Source organism: Nicotiana tabacum, chromosome 22, assembly GCF_000715075.1.
Source record: "Nicotiana tabacum cultivar K326 chromosome 22, ASM71507v2, whole genome shotgun sequence".
NCBI lineage: Eukaryota > Viridiplantae > Streptophyta > Magnoliopsida > Solanales > Solanaceae > Nicotiana > Nicotiana tabacum.
The window spans coordinates 8,595,691-8,616,438 of NC_134101.1; the positions used below are offsets into that span (position 1 = coordinate 8,595,691).

The 20,748-nt window shown below is 41.2% G+C and overlaps 1 non-coding gene across 1 annotated transcript; it reads left to right on the plus strand.

Moving 5' to 3' along the window:
* The first annotated feature begins 8,342 nt into the window (after positions 1-8,342).
* LOC142176879 (small nucleolar RNA R71) lies at positions 8,343-8,449 on the plus strand. Its single transcript, XR_012705684.1, has one exon. It is a non-coding gene; the product is annotated as a small nucleolar RNA R71 (small nucleolar RNA).
* The last annotated feature ends 12,299 nt before the right edge of the window (positions 8,450-20,748 follow it).

Here is a 20,748-nt window from a genome sequence, read left to right on the forward strand (position 1 = left end):
CCCCTGGAAAAGAACCTGGCAAAGAAAAACCAAGGGGAGTTTATTACTAGCCACCAGTTTATGCTATTAAAGAAAAGGGATTTCATACAACTATTTACACAAAATATCTACCCCATCCCCAACTTTAAGATCATGCATTGTCCCCAATGCATAAAAATTGAAAAGCAAAGTTTAGGGGCTTCCTGGGGAGCCTTAGGCGCTCGGAGGATCTGGAGCATGCTGGGCAACTGTGGTATCAACTCCAGACTCTGTAGCACTAGCAAGCGGAACCTTAGAATGTGTGGTAGTGGTCGCTGAGGCTGGAGCAGGAAGCTCCACCTGCTGTGTGGCTAAAGCAGGAGTTTGGGAGCTGCTGGACTCTCCCAGAGATGCTTGTGGGGTAGCTGGATGTGCCCTGGCGACCATGTCAGGAAGTGAATGTGCAATTGCTTTCTGCACGTCTGCTTCCTCTGCAGCCTGAGCCTTTGTAGAAGCATCCTCTATAGAAGCTGCCACCTACTTACCCTTATAGTCCCGCTGACCCTCAGTTTCCTTTGCCAATGCTTCCTCATCGGTTTCCTCATCTTCAGTTGCTCCGTCATCTGATTCTCCTTCCGACTCTATGGAATCCTCCTCTGAAGGAGTGTTAATGTGGACAATGGCAGCTGGAGTCTTTGAAGTTTCTGCACCCTGTGCCTCCGGGTCTGTCATGAGGTTGGAGAAGTCTAATTTTTGGCCCGGAATGGAGGTGCTTGTGCCCTGCTCACTACCCTCCGGAAGGAGAGAAGTCAAATCGAACTCTAAGTTCTGCAGCTTATGCAGCTCTGTTTTCAGCTTAGCAACATCTTTCCTAAGCTGTGGCATATCTCCAACTTCGCCTTGCTCGACCTTTTCAAGTCGCACTTCAAAGTGCGTAAGGCGATCTTCATATGATTTATGCTGTTGTTGAAGCACACTCATTGATGCTTAAATGGGACCCAATGCTTGCTTGATGAGTTTTGGTAGTTCCTTTGTCAGTCGGTCTACCTTGGCACTGGCATGCTGAGCTATTAGACCTAACTTTGCGATAGCTGGCAAGGAAAAAGGTGGCCGTGCACTACTTGGCTGAGGCTGAGGAGTGGCTGAGGAATCATTAGGAGCAGCAGGGGCAACAGGAGTGTCAGGCATTGATTAGAGAGCAGGTGCAGGTGCTGGTGAGTTGGATGCATGAGGGAATGAGGTCTCGAGTTGGATGTCCGTTTCCTTGCCTACTACATCACTTAGTCGAGTGATGTCAATGCACTAAAGAGCCTTCTCCATACGATCATGTTTCAGGACAGGTGGAACGCGTACAGCTTTGCAAAGAGCCGTGATCAAACATGGTAAAGGAAGAGAGGTTTTCTTTTGGTTTGCCCTGATTCCCAGCTCCTTGAAGATAATGTGTCCCACATCAATCTTGATGTCCGACATGATGTATGCAATTATGAGGGCCTTTTCAATGTTGATGTCTGTCTCATTCCTAGTCTGCATCAGACATGAGTAAACAAAGCTGAGCCAATATCGGGCTTCCTGGGTGAAATCCCGTTTGTAAATCTTGTGGCGCGGGTCAATCCAAGAGGGGGTTCCCTTTGCTATGACAGATGCTATCCAAGCACGCTCGTTATCTTTGTTCGTTACTTTTGCATCATATTCAGCTGTGCTTGATGATCAGTCCTCAAAGAATAGATAATTGATTGTGCCCGCGTCACAGAGAACCTAAACCCCTTGAACAAGAACAGAGTCCAAAAATATCCTATTCCACCTTTGCTCAGCATTTCTTGAGGCAGCATAGGAAGCATAGAATTCCCTCACAAGTGTTTCATTGTAATCATCTAGGGCATCCGTGAAGAATCCCTATTTTCTCTTCTGAATGTTTTCAATTATGTGGGGGTAGTTCTCTTTCAGACCATTCAGGCTTAACTGCTTCTCCTCGAGAATGTTTCTCTTTTTTATCCCCTCTTTGTATAGGTTCCATGATCCTGGGACCCCAAACCTCGAATCTTCCCTGCTCTTCTGCCTTGCTTCAGTTTGTAGGTCAACTGATGGAAGGATATCCGTCTGTGCCCCCTCTTCTTCAGACTTGGAGGAGAGCTCAGCAGTGTTGCGGGTGGTTTCCGGCCGTTGACGCTTATTCTCTTGTGCTTGTTGGTTTGGAGCAGCTTTTTTCTTTCCATGAGTAGGTGGTGATCGTGTTGCAATAGATTTCCTTGGTGCCATTCCTGCAATAAAATAGTGTGTGAGTGGTGGGCATAACATAAAAAGAATGTGGAGGAAAAATAACAGAGATAAACAATTTATGCGATGGATTATGCAGTCACATACCCACTATGCGGACCGCAAACTTATCGTAGAATTTCACACCCCAGACTTAAGGGATTATGCGATCACAAAAACCACCGCAAAACCAGTTTTGCGATTGCAAAGGGATCGCAGAATTGCACACACGAAAGGTAGTTTAACTGATTGTATTTGCGGTAGCTATGCGGTCCGCAAAACACCTTTGCGACCGCATAAGCAGTTGCATAAGTTCAAATCACTAGGCCTTCTAGGGTCTTGTTTGCGACGATTTTGCGGATCGCAACCCAATTATGCGGGCTGCAAAGATCATCTTCTTCAGTCAACAATGGTCAAGCCTCCTACCTACACAATTCCTACACTCGCAGGCAAACATTTAACCACTAATCGCCCACACAGATACCCACCGCACATGTTTGAGAACAAAAATGAGATATGGAGTTCAAATGATGGACATTATGCAATGAATCCACAAGAAAAAGAAGATAAATAAATTAAAATAAAAATGAAAACAAAAGTGAAAGAGTCACATACCAGATATCGGAGCAAGACGAAGGTGAAATCTGAGTTAGGAGCAAGGTAAATTCCTTAATTCCGATCCTTGATATGTGATCTGTGTGCGTGATTAAAATGTTTTTGGCTTTTCTTTCGTTTCTTTTGTTTTTGTGTTTTTGATTTTGTGAGAGTTGTTAAGTGTTCGTGTGTGAGTGGGGTTGACAGTATGCGAAGGTTAGGGATTTATACCTGGACGTTTTGCGGTGGGCAAGTGGTCGCATAACACATTATGCGGTCGCATATGTGTTATGCGATGATTTTAGAGCTGAGTTATTTTACCTCCATCCTGCGATGCATTCTGTGGTCGCATAACTGCTATGCAGACCGCATAACTTGAACTCTTACCGCAGTTTTCAGACCCAAGTTCCCCAAATTCTCTGACCGTGTTTGCGACAACTATGCGATTCGCAAAGTCATTATGCGACCGCATAGTTGCCGAAAGCCCCTGATCCACCATTTTTTGCTTTTGTCTTTGCACTCTATTCATGGTAAATTGGGCTACCTGCACTCTAATACACACGTCAACCTGTTCAATCACTGACAACTAAAAAAAAAAATTTTACCACACATGGGTTGCCTCCCAAGAAGCGCTTGATTTAACGTCGCGGCACGACGATGTTGGTCCCCTTTTGGGCTACTCAATAGTGGGGGTTGGACTATACTTGAGAGCAATTTGCTCTACCAAGTGCTTGTCTCCTGTTGTGCCCAGGTAATTCTTAACCCGTTGGCCATTTACTTTGAAAGTGCGATGTCCGTCTTCTGAATCTAATTCAATAGCACTGTAAGGGGACACGTTCACAATTTTGAATGGGCCAGACCATTTGGATTTGAGTTTGCCCGGAAATAACTTGAGTCTCGAGTTGAAGAGCAAGACCAAGTCACTAGATTTGAATTCCCGTTTCAAGATTTTTTTGTCATGAACAAACTTCATTCGTTCGTTATACATGGCTGTACTCTCATAGGCATGGAGACGGAATGCTTCCATTTTGTTGAGTTGTGTCATTCTCAGATTAGCAGCTTCAGCCCAGCCAAGATTTAATCTTTTCTGAGCCCACATGGCTTTGTGTTCAAGCTCCACGGGCAAATGACACACCTTACCAAAGACTAACCGATACGATGAGGTGCCAATGGGAGTGTTAAATGCAGTGCGATATGCCCACAATGCATCCTCTAGCTTCCTTGACCAGTCGGTCCTGTTTGCATTGATAGTTTTTGCTAGGATGTTTTTAATCTCCCTGTTGGAAACTTCAACTTGACCACTCGACTGAGGATGATAAGGTGTGGCCACCTTGTGCTTTACGCCATATATTTCGAGCAGCCCGGTGAAAGCCTTGTTGCAGAAATGAGAACCACCATCACTAAAGATGGCTCGGGGAGTACCAAACATCGTGAAAATGTTCTTCCTTAAGAATGCGGTCACACTCCTTGCCTCATTGTTGGGAAAGGCGATTGTCTCAACCCACTTGGAGACATAGTCCACTCCCACCAAGGTATATTTCATGCCATAATAACTCACAAAGGGACCCATGAAATCAATCCCCCACACATCAAAGATCTCGACCTCCATTACAAACTTCATAGGCATCTCATGCCTTTTAGAGATTTATCCTTGCCTTTGACATTGCTCACAAGCCTTGACCATTTGATTCGCGTCATGGTAGATAGATGGCCAATAATATCCACATTCAAGCACTTTCGCGGCTGTCCGATTTCCTTCATGATGACCCCTAACCGGGGAGTCATGGCATGCTTTGAGAATTGGCATTACTTTATCTTCCGGAACACATCGCCAAATGATGTTATCGGCACAAATACGAAACAAGAAGGGCTCCTCCCAATAGTATTGCCTACACTCCCACAAGAACTTTTTCTTTTGATATGTTTCTAATCCATCAGGGACAAGGTCGCTAACCAGATAGTTAGCAATATCGGCATACCAAGGAGCAAATGTGTCAGACAATGCCAATATGTGCTCATCTGGAAAAGCATCATTGATGTCAAAGTCCTCTTTTGGCCTCCCTGCTTCTTGAAGCCTAGATAAGTGATCCGCAACTTGGTTTTCTGTCCCTCTTCGATCCTTGACTTCAAAGTCAAACTCTTGCAACAAAAGGACCCATCGAATCAATCTTGGCTTGGCATACTTCTTCACCATAAGATAGCAAAGAGCAGGATGATCAGTGTAGACTATCACCTTGGATCCTAACAAATAGGCCCGAAATTTTTCAAATGCATAGATAATGGCAAGAAATTCTTGCTCGATCACAGTATAATTCATCTGAGCACCATTGAGAGTCTTGCTTGCATAGTAGACAGGATGAAGTATTTTGTTATGCCGTTGACCAAGCACCGCCCCAATGGCTACACCACTGGTGTCATGCATGAGTTCAAATGGAAGAGACCAATCTGGTGTGACAATAATAGGTGCCGTGATGAGATTTTCTTTTAACTCCTCAAATGCTTTGAGCCACTTTTCATCAAATACGAATGTAGCATATTTTTCAAGGAGCTTGCACATGGGGTTTGCAGTTTTTGAGAAGTCCTTGATAAAACGCCTATAGAAGCCGACGTGCCCCAAAACACTTCGGACACCCTTTACCGAAATGGGTGGAGGAAGCTTAGAAATTATTTCAATCTTTGCGCAGTTAACCTCTATGCCTTGTTTGGAAATTTTTTGGCCCAAAACAATGCCCTCATCCACCATGAAGTGGCGCTTTTCCCAATTTAGTACAAGGTTTGTTTCTTCACATCTTCTGAGCAGTTGTCTAAGGTTGTCAAGACAATGCTCAAAGGAATCACCCACTACAGAGAAGTCATCCATAAACACTTCTAGGAAATCTTCCACCATGTCCGAGAAAATTGACATCATGCACCGTTGGAAGGTAGCCGGAGCGTTGCATAGCCCAAATGGCATCCGGCTAAAAGCAAAAGTCCCATATGGGCATGTGAATGTTGTCTTCTCCTGATCTTCCAATGCAATGTTGATTTGGTTATAGCCGGATTATCCATCCAAAAAGCAATAAAATGACCTTCCCGCTAGCCGATCAAGCATTTGATCAATAAAAGGCATAGGGAAATGGTCTTTGCAAGTGGCACTGTTGAGCTTCCGGTAGTCCATGCAAACTCTCCATCCGGTCACAGTCCTTGTTGGGATGAGCTCATTTTTCTCATTTTGGATAACGATCATAGCTCCTTTCTTTGGCACACATTGCACCGGGCTCACCCAAGAACTATCGGCAATGGGATAGACTACCCCGGCGTCTAACCACTTGATGATTTCCTTCTTCACCACCTCCTGCATGGATGGGTTTAATCTTCTTTGGTTCTCCACACTAGGTTTGCTTCCTTGCTCCAATTGTATTTTGTTCTCATAGATTCCGACAGGAATCCCTCGGATGTCCGCTATTGTCCACCCAATGGCTTGTTGATGTTCCCTTAGTACATTCAATAAATGATATACCTGCACATCATTCAACAAGGAACTAACAATTACCGATAAAGTATCATTAGAACCAAGAAATTTATACCTTAAGTGTGGTGGAAGTTGCTTGAGTTCAAGTTGTGGCGGCTCAATAATTGAAGGCTTTACTGGGGGAGTGGCTCTATTCTCTAAGTCAAGAGAAAGCTTATTTGGTGCGTAAGTGTAAGACCCATGTCCTTCTAATGCATTCATCGATTCCATGTACCCCTCCATGTTTTCACCATCGAAATTTACCAATATCGCCGCCAAAGCCTCACCTAGGCATTCTTCTTCCATCTTCATTTCACTTGCGTCCTCTACCTCATCAACAACATCAATGACTGAGATGCCTTCATATGCATGTGGCAACTTCATACCCTTACTTTCTTGGAAGGTGACCTCTTCATCATTAATTTGGAACTTGATTTCATTTCGTTCCGAATCCATAAGTGCTCTTCCGGTAGCAAGGAATGGCCTCCCCAAGATGATAGGGATTTCTTTGTCAACAGCACAGTCAAGGATCACAAAATCGGCCGGAAGGAGGAACTTTTCCACTTTCACTAGGACATCATCAATAATTCCCACTGATCTTTTGATTGAACGATCAGCCATTTGCAATCTCATGCTTGTAGGTCTCGGCATGCTTAACCTCGCTTGCTTGTAAATGGCAAGAGGCATCAATTTAATGCTAGCCCCATTGTGACAAAGAGCCCTTGCAAAATCTCGCAAGCCAATAGTGCATGGGATGGTGAATGCTCCCGGGTCTTCTTTCTTTTCAACAGTGGTTGTTACAATAATGGAGCTAACCCGATGAGTAACATTCACTACTTCATTCTTAGTGGTTCTTTTCTTGGTTATCAAGTCCTTTAAGTATTTAGCAAAACCCGACATCTCTTGAAAGGCTTCCACAAATGGTATGTTCACCGACAATTGCTTGAGAATGTCACAAAATTTCTCGAATTTCCTATCATCAACCCTCCTAGCAAGTCTTTGAGGGAACGGAGGGGAAGGTCTAGGAATTTGTGATAGAGCTTTTGGTGCCTCTTTCACCTTTTCCTTTTCGTGATTTTCTTCTTGAACTTTTACTCCTTTTGAGAGCTTTTCAACTTCAATAACAATCGGCACTTCAACTTGTGCTTTAACCTCTTGCTCAAGATCATCTACTCCAACAATTTGTTCGTTTTCTCCTTGAAGTGCCTTCCCGCTTCGCGTGGTGATTGCCATGCAATGAGAAGTTAGACCACTCCAATTTCCTTTAGGGTTTGCAATTGTGTCACTTGGGAGTGTGCCCTTCGGCTTTGGATTATACTCTCTTGACAAATCTCTCATTTGCATTTCTAGCTTTTGTATGGATGCGGTGTGTGACCCCACATGTTCGGACATGTTTTTCATTGTAGTGTCGCCTCTTTCTTGATTTTGCAATATTCTTTCAAGCATGCTCTCCAACTTGGACTCACTTGAAGAACCTTCCTTATAATGCGAGGAGTTAGAGTATTGCCCCTTTGGTGGAACATAGGGGTTTGAACTCCGGTTTGCATAGTTGTTGTTGTTATTGCTCCAATTACCTTGACTTGATCCACCTTGATCATTGTGCCACTGTTGATGGCCTTGCCCTTGTGGGTTAGGCCTCCATTGATTTTGTTGGCGATAACCACCTTGAGAATTATGGACATCGTTTGCCTCCTCACAATCTTCGGTTGACCAGGGTTGCACATCTTCCACAATATTTACCTTTTTTGTTTGGTTTTCAGTGAACATCTTGGTTAACACATTAATGTTTGTGGTAAGACCGGCAATTACTTGATCTCTCTCTTGATTCTCCTTAATCATGTTGGTGAAAGAGGGAGTACCGTATGCAATTCCACCCGTGGTATCTTTCGAGTGCCAAGCTTGATTGTGTTCTTCCATCTTGTCGAGAATTTGTGTGATCCTTTTGAATGTTTTATCGATAAAAGATCCATCCGTAGCATTCTTTGCTATGGATTGGTTCAACGGATCTAAACCCATGTAAAACTTTTCTAACAAGATTTTGTCCGAAAAACTATGATTAGGCGATCTTACTAGGTATAGCTTGAACCGATCCCATGCCTCATGTAGGTGTTCTCCCGGTAGTTGCTTGAAGAAGAAAATTTTATCCCTGAGCTCGGATTTCTTGCTTTGTGGGAACCATTTGGCTAGGAAAGCATGAACAAGTTCAGGCCAAGAGTGAATGGAGTGAGGTGGTAGATTTTGGATCCATTTCCTTGCCTCTCCAACTAGTGAGTACTTGAATACCCTCAGTCTTAGGGCATTATCTGACATGTTGTTCTGTTTGTGCATCACACACACACCCAAGAAGTTTCTAAGATGTTGTGTTGGATCATCATCGGTAGAATTCCTAAAAAATCCCGATGCTTTAAGCATTAGGATCAAACCATGTTCCACCTTGAAGGTAGCAACGTCAACTCGCGAAGGGACAATGGAATTTGTGTGCTTGATGTACTCATCTATATCTGCAAAAGGATTTTCTTCTTCGTCATACTCTGCCATGTTTATATAGCACACCAAGCAAAGCAAGCAAAGTGTGATGGAATAAAAACGTGAAATAAAGAACACACCAAATAGTAATTTCAAAACCGTATTCCCCGGCAACGGCGCCAAAATTTGATACGCTCAAATTACACCTTAATAATTAGTGTAAAGCGGTCAGTGTCAAATATAATAACCCAACTAGGTTGGGGTCGAATCCCACAGGGAATAGGTGTGAAAAGGTTACTTGAGTAGTGTGAAACTTGACTTAATTTGTAATTCTATTCCGTTAGCTAAAAAGACTGTTGCAATTGAGTGAAATGAAGACAAATAGAATATTGTGAGGTTGTAATTAATTTGATTAAGGAAACCAAGGTTGTGTCCCCATCGATGTAATGTAATGCTATCGGTATTAATATGATATATTTCTAATGGAATGTCCTTTGACATACAAATGGTTTCTAAGTGACTACCCACTATTTTCCAATAGTTGAGTAATATCTACTCTTTAAGATTTTCCCAAATGTAAAAGAGTTGTGATTGAAAATAACCAATTTATGCCAAATAGAACCAACTTATTCCTAGGCGATTCCATTAAACAAGGGTAAAAGCCTTGAGTTTTTGGTATTCAATTCTACCAAACCCTAGCCCACTTTTCCAAGTGAAGATAGAGTGAAATGGAATTAGTTAATATTTGCAACCACTAACATCACATGAAGCATAAGAACTGAATAAATATCAACCAACCATTATATATATATTCAATGCTAAATACCCATTAACATTACACCCATCTAGGGTCCACAACCTTAGTAATTAAAACTAGCTACTCATACTGAAATCTAAGAACAAAGCGATAAATAGAGTCATAAAGCTTACAAAGATACAAGATTATTTCTTCAAAAGTCTCCAAAACATTGGTGCATTCAATGCTCTAAAAGTAATCTCTTTTTCTGATTTAGCTGCCACATAAAAACCCTAATAAATCTATTTATAGTGGGCTAAAAGTCGAAGCTAAAATTGGACAAAAATAGCCCTGCAGATAGTTTATGCGACCGCATACTGGCCGCAGATCACGTATGCGGTCCGCATATTATTCGAGATCATCGCATAATCTCATGTATCCGCCCCAGCTCTTGACCGCATTTCAATTATGCGGTTCGTATATACATTATGCGACAGCATATTCCTCCGCATAAGTGCTTCTCAGCTTTCTTGATTTTAGTTATGCGATCACTATGCGGTCCGCATAATCGTTATGTGACCGCATAATGGGTCGCATTTTTTCTCTTCAGTTAACCAACCATATGCTTCAGTCTGCGATGGGTATGCGGTCCGTATATGCTTTATGCGACCACATACTTGCATCATTTTTGCCCTTTTTGGCTTTTTGACTTCTTTTCCATGTTTTTGGGTCCTCAAGCCTCATGCACTGCAAAACACCAAAACTTCATAAGAATTAACTAAAAAAGCATTGAAAGATGAGCTAAAGTCTATGTAATTGGTATCAAATGTGCCGAAATTCTATGGCACATCAGTGTACTCATACTACACTTCTGCATATTTTTGTGCAGAGCCAGGTATTGGAGATATTAGATTCGGACAGAGATTAGAGTGTGATCGCAAGGATTCAAGGTAGGACTGCTTGGTCGTCGCAGTCCCTTGGAGTCTTTCCATTATATTGTACTGTCAACTCTTATTCGAATAGTATTGTATATTCGATCTTTGAGATCATTACATGTATTCAGTTAGAGTTCATGACTCTGTATTACTAGCCTTGGGAGGTTGTTATCATTATTTCCGATGTTGGTTTCGACACTTGTATTCGGCTTACCTAGTCTTAGAGACTAAGTGCCATAACAACGCATGTGGTGGGATTTTGGGTCATGACAAACTCTCGTAGCTCAGTTGGTATCAGAGCTCTAGATTCATAGGTTCTACGAGTCATGAACGAGTTTAGTAGTGTCTTGCGGATCGGTACAGAGACGTCTGTACTTATCTTCGAGAGGCTACAGAACTGTTAGGAAATTTCCACTTCTTTCATTCTTGTCGTGCAAAATTTGTTGATTTTGGAGTTTGAGCCTTTGTATCTATATTCTCTCATGAATGGTGAGGAGACGCACTACTGAGTTAGTTGAGCAGACACCCGCGCATTCTGCTAGGGCCGTAAGAGGCTGGGGCCGAAGTAGAGGCTGAGGAAGGGCACGTGCCGCAGCTAGAGCACATGTCAGAGCAGCAGTTGAGGAACCGCCAGTAGCTCCAGTTGGGGGACAAGTACCAGAGACACCTGTTGTTACCCCCAGACTTCAGGAGACTTTAGCACAGTCCTTGAACATGTTTGGTACATTGACTCAGGCAAGATTGATCTCCGTTTCACCAAATATTTCATAGATTTAGGGTAGGAGTTCAGACTCCTACCGCCCGTACTCCAGAGCAGCAGGTTCACATTGGTCAAGTTCCGGGTATAGTACTGGTACAACTACTGAGGATGCCCAGGGATTTTTTTTTAAAAAAAAGGTCACCGTATTCTCCGCATCATGGGCATTGTGGAAGTGAGCGGAGTTTCCTTTACTACATTTCAGCTGTCAGGAGCAACGTATCAATGGTGGAAAGTTTATGAAGATGGTAGACTATCCGATGTAATACCACCAACTTGGGCTCAATTTTCGGAGATGTTTTTGAAAGAGTTTATTCCCCAGACTCTCCGGGATGCGTGGCGCACAGAGTTTGAACGGTTGCGTCATGGCACCATGACAATGTCAGAATATGCTATCAAGTTCAGCGAGTTAGCCCGCCATGCACTTATCTTGGTTCCTACAGTTAAAGAGCGAGTCTGCAGATTCATTGAAGGGATCGATTATGATTTTAAAATATGTATGGCTCAAGAGTTGCAGACTGACATTCCATTTCAGCAAGTAGTAGAGATTGCCAAAATGTTAGAATGTGTTCGAAGTGAGGAAAATGAGTCTAAGGATGCCAAAATGTCTCGGAACTCTAGAGGTTTCAGTGGATTCTACTCTGCAGCTATGACTCATCATGGAGGAAGCTCGGGCAGTCGGTCAGTCCAGTCTGCAATTCATAGTACTCGTAGTGCTCCAATTAATACTTTTAGTGCACCATCGGCACGAGGTTCTTACAGTGGTTATTCTAGTTATCCAGCCCAGACTCAGTATGAGCAGCCGCACCTGCAGAGGGGTTGTTGTGAGTGTGGTGATACTAGGCACATCATGAGAAATTGTCCGAGACTCGGGAGGAGTGGATTTCATCAGAACACTCAGGATACAGGCTTTATTCCAGTTAATACTCCACGTGAACAACCAGTTAGGGGTGGAGGACAGGCAGGTAGAGGGTGCCCAAGAGGGGAAGGCCTGGCCCGTTGATATAATTGCTATGACTTGGTTGAGGCCAATACACTATATGGTGTCGTTACAAGTATGATTTAATTTGTAATAAAAGGAGCACTATTCTTATTTTGATTCAATTATGATTATCAAGGTGAGATCTCCTATCGTGTTCCATAGAGGGTGAGTTTGTGATTTGTACACCACTCACGTGTTTATCCCTGTTGGGAGATTTGATGGTGTTATCCCGTGTCTATCATTTTGTTTTGCACACTATTGAGGGCTATGAGTCCAAAAGTGACTTTCTGTTACTCACTACAGTGGGTTTTGATGTAATTTTGGGATAATGGATTTCAATTTTATGAATTATATGCACTACCGGTATGGGGGTTCATTATGTGTTGTAAAATTGTTTCACGAAATTTATTTAAAGAGAAGAAAGAAAAGAAATAGAAAATTTCAGTTGGCACAATGTGCAAATTACTTGTGATTCAAAGTTGAGGGCGAGATCCTCGCATTTTTATATAATGTAAAATATTTAAATCGGGCTACAAGCCACAGTAGAAGTTATATAAGGACGAGGTCCTTAGGATGAAAATTTATGTGTTTAAATTCTCTCTTGTGAAATTAAATTTGTACTATAGTACTAATAGAGAGTCATGCCTGTTAGGCTTATTTGATAAGAATTCTTTTATGTGTTCTGTGCATATATAGCCATATTCGTGCTGTAATTATTGAGTTTTAGCCTACGAGATGAGTGCCTAGGTGGCGTTAAATATGAATTGTTAATTCGGGTAAATTGATGTCAGTATTGTGAAAATTTAAAATGAGGTTTTGATTAATATGAGGTTAATTGAGGATACTGAAATTAATTATGAACAACTATTATGACTAGAAATGTGGTTATGGGCATACGTATAATATGTGCGTAGGCACGAGTTGCTACATCCGATTGAGACTAATACCGTGTGTTGATGTGAAAAATCAGGCCTTGTGGAAAAAATGATTAAAGTGTAAGAAATTTGGTTTTAAGGCTTATAAGTGTAAACATGAGAAATAATCTCATCTGAGACGGTGTTGTCAGACTTATGATGATTGAGGGATGTAGAATCACCCACGAGTATGTGTGTAAGAATACACTCAGTAATTTAATATCCTCAGAAAGATTCTTGGCACGTTCGAGGACGAACGTATGTTTAAGAGGGGGAGAATGTAACAACCCGACTTGTCGTTTTGAGAATTTATGTATCGTTCAGTGACTCAAGGTCCCAAGCAGCCTTGTAATGTGTATTATGACTTGCGTGGGTGATCGAGTTTGATATCCGAAAGATTCGGAACAAAATTTAAAGAACTATTCTTATTTTTGAAGCTTAAATGAAAACAAAGTTGACCGGAGTTTGACTTTTGAGAAAATGACTCCGGAATAGAATTTTGATGATGTCAATAACTTCGTATGGTAATTTCAAACTTAGGTGTATGTCCGGATTGGGATTTGGAAGTTCGTAGGGCAATTTGACGCCTTTTGGCGAAAGTTAGAAAATGGAAGATTTGTAGAAAGTTTGACCGGGAGTTGACTTTATTGATATCGGGGTCGAAATCCGATTCCGAAAATTGAAATATTTCCATTATGTCATTTAGGACTCGTGTGCAAAATTTGGGGTCATTCCGGATTGATTTGATATGTTTCGGCACAAGTTATAGAATTTGGAAATTTTATAAACTCTTAAGTTTGATTCGAGATGCGATTCATAGTTTTAGTATTGTTTGATGTGATTTAAGGCCTCGATTAAGTTCATATCGTGTTTTAGGACTTGTTGGTATATTTGGTTGGGGTCCCGGGGAGCCTCAAGTGTGTTTCAGATCATTTTTGGCTACTTTGGATGCTGATTTTCTGATGTTTGGTGTTGTTCTTCGCGTTCGCGAGGTGTCTCTCGCATTCGCGAAGTAGATTTGGCTTCTAGGATTTTGTTCTTCGCATTCGCGGAGAAGGAAATCCTGATGTTCGTCACCCGACTTCAGAACCTTATATCTTGCAATCTATAAGGAATTTGGAGATGATCTAAAAATGAAAGTTCTAGCCCTTTCTGTCTAGTTTTCACAAATGTAAACTATTTAGTATTTGGAGTTGTGTACAAAAATATATGGTATATATACTACAGGATATCTGGGAAGAGTTTGGAAATGGCTGTGGAAGGATTTGTTCATCGCGAATGTGAGGGGATGGTCGCGAACGTGAAGAACAAACCCCTGGGCAGCAGAATAAAGTCCAAAAATGAGACTTTGTCTCATTCTTCCATTTTTGGACGAAGAAAGCTCGGGTGAGGCATTTTTTCGAGGGGTTTTCAAGGAAAACATTGGTATTTGAGCTGTCCGGAGGTCAATTCAAGCAAGAAGACGATTTTGGAATATCGGCCTAACTTAAAAAAGGTAAGTATCTTGCATAACCTTGAGTGGTGGAATTACCCCTTAGACATTGAGTCTTTTATAAAAATTGTGTAATTGAAACCATGTACGCGAGGTGACGAGTACGTACTTGGTTTATATGTACAAATTACATTGGTTGAAATTCGTAGACGCCCTTATGTATGTAATTGAAAATTGTTAGAATATAGTAAATCCTTGAATTGTTATGCCTCATTCCTTGTCTGTCGAGTTTGTATTTTATATGATAATTTGGTGTGATTGTAACTTGGATTTTATGTGAATTCTGGGTGTTTGTTGATTGGATATTCTCTTGAAATTAAATTCATTATAGATTCATTATCTGCAAATAATTATTAAATAAGTTTAAAATAAGGCATTAATATATATTTATTAAAAATTTGAATTAAAGAAGGCGTTGTCCTATGCTGGGTTACTTTTCCATCTTTGTTGTTGTTTTGTGGTTTTATATATGTTGTGTGGAGTATTGGGCTATTTATTGAGAAATTTATTGATTTTGTTATATCTTAGGGATTGGTTGTGGCCAATGGGCAAATTGTGATATGAATTATTGTATTGTGTTGTCGTGATCATATTCAGTGTTAAATTGTGAAATATTTTTCTGTTGAGTTGTTTACTCCCGGATATTTTTGTTAAGATTTTGTGCACATTATGGTCGAGCCATGAGCTCCTTATTGTGAAAAAATAATGTATTGTTGATTTTCATGGCAAGTTGTAATATTTGAGCACTTGATATGCAATTTGTGATATGTTGTAATATTTGAGCACTTGAGGTGCAATTTATGATATGTTGTGATATTGGCACGTGATATTGTTGGGAGGTTTGTTCGGGTGTTTGCATGAGGTTTCTGCCGTGCTATTGTTACTATTGATATATGCACATGCGGCGTGACAAGGCGGGCTATATATGTGGGTTTGTGCATGTGGCGAGACAATGTGAGAATATTATTATGCGCGTGCGGCGAGACAAGGCGGGCATTTACTTTATTATTGCGCACGTGGCGAGACAAGGTGGGCTATGTCGGGGATTGATTTGTGATGGCCTGGGGGTATTGTTGTTGTTGATATTTATTATTTGGGACTATGAGGCGGTACCTCAGCAGTGCCCTTTTGTCGATATTTCTCTATGGTTGCACTTGCCTTTGGTTATTTTGTTTTTCCGTAATATGTAAATTCTTGTGTTCCCCGTGATGTATTATTTGACTTGATATTAAGTGTTTTGTATTTCTTGTTGTATTGTGTTGGCTTTGTCTTTTTCGTACGAGACTCTGAGGATTTGTATTTCTGGTTTGTACTTGTTCTTGATGATTGAGTTGGTTTAAATAAAAGAAATTACTATTATGTTTTAATTTAATAAGTTTTACACCCAAGTCAGTAGCTTATCTGATGCTTTATTTTAATTGAAATGTCATTTTCTTCACTCAAACTATTTCTAAAATAAACTCATTTCTTTGTTGAATTCTTACTTGATTTACAAAAATAATTGTAACATTACTTTATTGAAAAATAAATTGATCGTGCAGATTTTATGTATTGATATATTTGGCACGAAAGTTGTCCGTGCGGTTATGATAGAGATATGGGCACGAAGTGCCATGAGAATATGAAAGGGGGCTGAGACCCGTATTTTTATGATTTCGAGATAAGAATAATTATAGATAAAAGATGTATATTTTGAAGGACTTAATTAATTGTGTAACGATCCGACCGGTCGTTTTGAGCTTTAGCACGTCGTTCGGCGATTTGAGGCCTTGAGTAGTTTCACTTCAGGTATTATGACTTATACGTGTGGTCGGAACCGAATTTCGAGAGGTTTGGAGTTGATTTGGAAGAAATATTCTAAATTCAGAAGCTTTAAGTTGGAAGAATTGACTAAGGTTTGAATTTTTTAGTAAACGACGTCAGAATCAGGAATTTAAGGTTCCAATAGGTTCGTATGGTGATTTCGGACTTGGGCGTATGTTCGGGTAGCTCGAGAGTATTTCGGCGCCTATTATGGAAGGTTAGCATTTTGAAGGTTTAATAATTTCCTAAGTTTGGGTTAAAGTAGATTTTGATGTTATTGATGCCCGTTTGGGATTCAGAGCCTGGAAATAGTTTCGTTTGGTGATTTTGGTCTTAGGAGCGTGTCCGGATGTTGATTTGGAGGTCCGTAGGTCATTTCGGTTTCAATTAGCAAAAGTTGGGAATCTGGATGATTTTTAGGAAGTTTGATCGGGAGTGGACTTTTTGATATCGGGGTCGGATTCTGATTCCGGAAGTGGGAGTAGGTCCGTAGTGTCAATTATGATCTGTGTGCAAAATTTGAGGTCAATCAGACGCGATTTGATAGGTTTCAACGTCGAATGTAGAAGTTTAAAGTTCTAAAGTTCATTAGGCTTGAATTAGGATGCGATTCACGGTTTCGATGTTGTTCGATGTGATTTGAGGCCCCGAGCAGGTTTGTGTTATGTATTGGGATTGGTTGGTGTGCTTGGACTGGGTCCCGAGGGCCTCGGGTGTGTTTCGGGGTGGTTTCGGACCAATTTTGGCTGTTTTGGCTGTTGCTGTTGCTGATTCTGGTTTTGTCCTTCGCGAACGCGAAGGGAGTCCCGCGTTCGCATAGAAGGATTTTCGGGCTGCTGATTTTTACTCATCGCGAACGCGACATAGAGGTCGCGAACGCGTAGAAGGGCCTGGGGAACCTACGTGAACGCGAGAGGGCGATCGCGAACGCGTAGAAGGAAATGGGGGAGCTGGGCCTGGAGCAGTTTGGCCTTCGCAAACGTGGCTCATGGACAGCGAACGCGAAGGGGCATGGATCGGAGGCTTCACGACGCGACGAGGAGGTCACGAACACGAAGAGAAATTTTTGGGCAGTGGCATTTGGCCTTTGCGAATACGAGGCCTTGGTTGCGAACGCGAAGAAGGGGCGTCTGTGTTGGGCAGAATGTTTTAAAAATGGGATTTGAGTTCATTTCACCCATTTTCCACATGGCTTGGGCAATATTTGGAGCTCTGTAAGAGAGTATTTTCACCATCTAATGCAAGGTAAGTGATTCCTACCTATTGCAAGTTAAATACTTGGTTTATATATGGATTTAAACATGGAAATTGGTAGAAATTTGGAATTTTGAAGAAACAAACCTAGAAATTGGTATTTTTGGATTTTTACCACGAAATTGGGCATGAAATTGGGAATAAATCATATATTTGAGTTTGCAATCTTGTGGGTAAAGTTTATCTTTGAAAATTTTGGAATCCGGGCACATGGGCCCAAGGGTGAATTTTATCGACTTTTCGAGCGGAGTTGGAAATTATTTAAATTGATTAATTATGGTTATTAGAACACATTTTGATTGGGTTACACATTGTTTGCATAGTTTTGGATCGACAAGCATCGGTTTGAGGTGTTAGAGTGGCGTTGGAGACGGCTATGGAACTTCGGAGTGAGGTAAGTCTCTTGTCTAATCTTGTAAGAGGGAATTTACCCCATAGGCGATTTAAATTAATATCTGCTGCTAATTGTGGGGGCTAAGTACGCACGAGGTGACGAGAGTCCGTGCGTAGCTACTAATTATGCTTATGTCCGGGTAGTTTAGGACCCAAATCATGAATTGCTTGTAATGTTGCCTCCTTTGTTAATTGAAGTACCTGAATCATACTGGAAATTTGTTAGAGGAATTAGTAAAGGACCAAAATTTCATGTACTTGAATGTTTGTGCGAGTTAATCGATCGTTAATAGAAATTGTACATATGTAACGACCCGACCGGTCGTTTTAATTTCTAGAACCCTGTTCCCCTAAATAAGACTTCCCGTACATGCTTTTACTATTTTATGACTTGCGGGGATGGTTAGTTCGGGATTTGGAAGGGTTCGGGTTGAAATCGGAACACTTGGTTCCTTAAGGTTGGCTTAAAAGGCCAAGTTTGACTTCGGTCAATATTTTGAGCAGACGACCTCAGAATCGGAATTTGACGATTCCAATAGGTTCCTATGATGATTTCAGACTTGGGAATATATTCAGATCGGGTTTTGGATGACCCAGGAGCGTTTTGGCTCCGAATAGTGAGAGTTGGTTCTTGAAGGTTTTAGAAGTTCTTTAAATTTGGTTGGGAGCAGGTTTTGGTGATATCGAGGTCCAAACAAAATTCCGAGATCGGGAATAGTTCCGTAATGTCATTTAAGACTTGCACGCAAAATTTGGTATCATTCCGAGTAGTTTAAATATGTTTCGGCGCATTGGAAGTGAATTGAAGAACTTGAAGTTCTTAACTTTGGTTCAATTGGTTTTGGGGTGCGATTCTTAGTTTTGATATTTTTTTCGGGCGTTCCGATAGTTCGAGCGAGTCCATTTTATGATTCCAAACTTGTTGGTATGTTCGAGCGAGGCCCAGGGGGCCCCTAGTGTCAATCGGACGAGGCTCGGACCAAGATGAGAATTTGGAACAACAACTGAAGCATTGGGTCTGCCATAATCACACCTGTGCTTGGCCAGCCACAGGTGCGAGCCAAGCCTCACAGAAGCGGCCAAGGATGGGCATCCCAGGTTCCGCAGGTGCGGCCCATCCTCAGCAGAAGTGGGATCGCAAAAGCGGAAACCCGTCCACAGAAGCGACGCCAGCCGGCCTAGGGGAGTTTCGTAGGAGCGGACTTTTGTCAGTAGAAGCGAGGGCGCATGTGCGGCCCTATGACCGCATGTGCGGAAATCGCTGAAGGCAGTGAACTTCATTTAATACGGTACTTAGGCATTTTTCTCCCATTCTTCACACATTTGGGCGATTTTAGAGCTTCAAAAAGGGAGACTTCAACCTATCTATTGAGGGTAAGTAATTCCTACATTAATGTAAGTTTAATACATAGATTATGGGTAGATTTCAACATGAAAATTGGTAGAAATCATGGGTTTAGATGAAAAGCCTAGGGTTTAATAAAAATGAGATTTTACCACGAAAATGATTATGAAACTTAGTTTAAACCATATATTTATGTTCCTAAGGTTATGGGTAATAACTTTCTTCAAACAATTTTCGGAATCTGGATATGTGGGCCCGGGGATGAATTTTAGGAATCTTGCAATTTGGGTTGGGTAATCACTCTAATAGTGAAGATATGAACTTTCGAGCATAGAGTGATTGATTTATGTAGTGTTTGACTAGTTTCGAGTCATTTGGCATTAAATTTGGAGGTTTGAGCGCATTCTTGAATTGGGAAGTAGGCTTTGAGACGAGGTACGTCTCTTTTCTAACCTTGTAAGAGGGAATTTACCCCATAGATGAACTTAATCAATATGTGTTGTTATTTGTGGGGGGCTACGTACGCATGAAGTGACGAGAGTCCGTACGTAGCTACTATTCCTATTTATGTCCGGGTAGTTTTAGGTTTACACCATACTTTTTGGACACCGTTATTTGATTATATTTGTTAATTTTATCAAATGGAACTAAGTCGAGGACTTTAAGGATTTAAAAGCTTCAAGTTGAATTGTCTTTATTTTGAAAAAGAATCAAGAAAGAGTTATGATCTATTGATAATTTATATTTGACCGCGTCGCAAGTATATTCCGCGAACGGGATAATTCTTTCTACTACTCTAATGGGAGCGGGCCGTTCGCCTCGGCAGGTTAATAAATGCATCTATGGTTCGTGCCGTTCGACCCTCGGCAGTGCACAATTTATATTTATGTTGGATCGGGCCGAACGTCCTCGGTGGAATTTTGTGCGTGATAATAGAACTGGAAGTCCCTTTTATAATTGGTATAAATTCATTATTTGAAAGATTATTTGTTTTAAATGAAGGAAGTGATTTGGGTTCTTAAATATGGTGATGAATTGTTCAGTTATTTCTTATTCGGAGTTTTATTGTTATATATATCATGCTTAATTAGAATTTCATATTATCATATTGTTGGCCCTTAGTAAGTGTCGGAGTCGACCCCTCGTCACTACTTCTTCGAGGTTAGACTAAATACTTACTGGGTACATATTGTTTATGTACTTATGCTATACTTCTGTACTTAATTGTACAAGATCTGAGGCAGGTGCATCTGGTTCCTACTGGATGTTTAGTATGGTAGTTCACGTAATTAACATTGTTTCACCCTGTAAATTCTATTTCATACTATTTTATTAACGGTAATTATGATTTAAAAAGTAATAGAAATGAGTAATTA